Below are 2,717 nucleotides of genomic sequence, written 5' to 3' on the forward strand. Positions count from 1 at the left end.
CACACGCTGTTTAAAATCTTAATTTTTTTTTCTTTCTTCTTAGGGCTGATCTCAGCTAGTCCAGATGTGCTCATAGATCAGTTCTGGGCTGCTTGCTTATTTTGTGGCTTCACTGAGCAGCACCAGAGTTCCTGTGAGGCATTGGGAACCACAGCTTTTTTCAAAGGGGAAGCAAGAGCTATTTTTGGAGATTTTTAGACATGTGTGCAGGCGAGGCTTTAAGTGTTCTTCTGTCTGATGCCAGCAGTGTTATTTTGGGACTGGCTCCAAAGGCAGGCTGCCCCTTCATGTTTAGCTTGGAACTTTTAAGTGTGGTAGCTTGGCATGAGGTGACTGTTGATGCCTGTGAGTCCTGGGGGACATGACCAGGTCACCTTGTGGAAAATAAACACTTGAATCAGGCTGTGCCACCTCTGCAGACTCTGTCCCAGAGCAGCTCTCCCCTCTGTTCAGTCCTGCTGTTGTCCATTACTGATGGTGCCTTCACAAGGATTTTAATCTCTTGCCCATGTTCATTCTTCAGCATTCTCCACTGCTCCAACTTTTAATTTAGGCTGTCAGGTTCTTTAAATAAAAAGTTTCTACTCAGTGTTGCTTTCTACCTGATCCCTCCCCTCTGCTTTGTGTAACTTGGTTCTGAGGCTTGGGGAGGGCAGCTCAGGGGATGGTCCTGGGTGGGTGCAGGAGGTTCTGAGATGGATGGTAAGGAGATGTCCCATCACCCTTATCAGGGGTAAAAGCCCCAGGGTTGTACCAAAACACTGGCCTGAAGTGAAACCAAAATCCCTCTGCAAGTGTTTCTGTGAACTCCTCCCAGCAGGATTCATCCTGTGGGCCAGTGGGAAAGAAGAGTTTCTTTTAGCTGTGTGAAGGTGATCCTAAGAGGCTCCAGAGCACTGTGACTACTTCTGCAAAGACTTCTAACCCCATCTAGCACCCACCTGTTTGCTGCTTTGAGCCCTTCTGCTTTCCAGCCTCCTGTAAGCCAAAGCCCCAAACCCAGCAGCCAAGGTTCCCTGCAGCCTACTTGGAATTTGAAGAGAAATGAGCCAGGACCAGTAGAGGGGTAAAATCGTTCACTCCAACCCCTCTCTGTGGCCTTGCTTCCTCTGGGGATCACAACCCAGCCTTTTCCAGCCTGTTAAAAAAGTGCTTTAGCACTGAGATAACTCCTGAGCACAGCTGAGTGGGCGGTTCAGAAGCCCTGTACCTCACCTCTCCTCTCCTGTTGTGCCTCATGAGTTTTTCCAGCACAGAGTGACTGCTGGCAGGATGAGAAGAGAAGAACAATATGTTCCTGGAATTGTCTCCAACCTGCCCACTCTCATCTTCCCCTGCAAGGCTGCAGGAGCAGGGGGAAGAGGCTGAATTAAGTGTTCAGCCAGTATTTTATGAGGACAGTGCAAGCAAAATACAAACAGTTGGGGAGGCTTTGGCCCTGGAGCTCCACCTTTGGCTGCAGTTCATTTTTTATGGCAGTTTAAGTTGTTTGTGGACTTTTTTATTCAAAAATACCCTTTGTACCCTGTGCTTTGTACAGAGGGAGGTTAGCAGGGATTTCACTGACTGCCCTAAAATCCAGAGCCCAAATGCTCACCCTTAAGTCTTTGAAACATGATTATAGCTTGACTTGTCTGGCAGAGGAGTCAGGGGTGGGAAGGATGGATTAAAGATGACTGTCTTTGCTCACATGTGCTGACTGCACTCTGTAATGAGAGGCAAATGACAGATTGATGCAGAGTCATGTGGGGACAGGCTTGTTGCCACCTAATGAAAGCCCCTGGCTGGAGGTGACTCAGGACAGAGGTGGAGCAGGTGCTTGCAAAGCATTGCTCCTCTTACCACTGCAGCTCTCTGAAGATGAAGGGCTTCCTCTTGATACCTAATTAGCATAATTGAGTTCCTCTTAAAAGCAACAGGCTGACTTATCTGTTCCTTAGGAAGCAGAACTAATGAACTTGAATTGCTGCTGTAAGAGCCCCCTCCAGTTGGGCAACACTGCCCATAAATAGGCACAAGGCATGTGCTGTGTCCTTGTGTCTGAACTCTGGCAAGTGTGTGGTTTGCATTGTTGGTGAAAACAATTTCCATGGTAACCCTCAATTTCTCTTGACTTTCCATAAGCCCACTGGTGAGCTAAATCCCTCCCATCCCAAGCCATGCAGAGCTTGCTGTGGTGACACATAGGTGGGTTGGGAAACTTGTGTGGGTGTCCACAGGGTCTGTTTGAGGTTTATCAGATGCTGCTTGACTGAGGAAAACTTGTCCTTCTTCATCCTGTGGGGACACAGGGTCATCTCTTCAAACACCACAGCTTCAGAGCCTGCATGGAGGGTCACTGTGCTTAGTTTGCTGACAGCCAGGCCAGATGAACAGGATTATTTCTTTCACCTGTTTGCTTCCCATTCTGGAGGAACAGGCCATTTTCCCCCTGCTATGCTGACACACTTTGCTCTTGCATGTGAGGCATGGCCAGGCTGCAGGGAGCTGTGATGGTCACAGTTTGTCCTCAGTGACATTCCAGCCACCTTCAGACCAGCTGGCTGTAAGATCAGAGCTGCTTGTAGACACCTTTTCATCAACATAACTTTTTTTTAGTTCTGCTGCCTCACTCCCATGCTGATCCCAGTTTTCCTTCTGGGAAGCATCAGGTGTTGCTTTAGCTCCAGCATGCTGCTGGTCTCCTCTCCTGATAAAAGTGCTTGCCATCAGCATTT

The sequence above is a fragment of the Ammospiza caudacuta genome, chromosome 19 (genome assembly GCF_027887145.1).
Source record: "Ammospiza caudacuta isolate bAmmCau1 chromosome 19, bAmmCau1.pri, whole genome shotgun sequence".
Lineage (NCBI taxonomy): Eukaryota > Metazoa > Chordata > Aves > Passeriformes > Passerellidae > Ammospiza > Ammospiza caudacuta.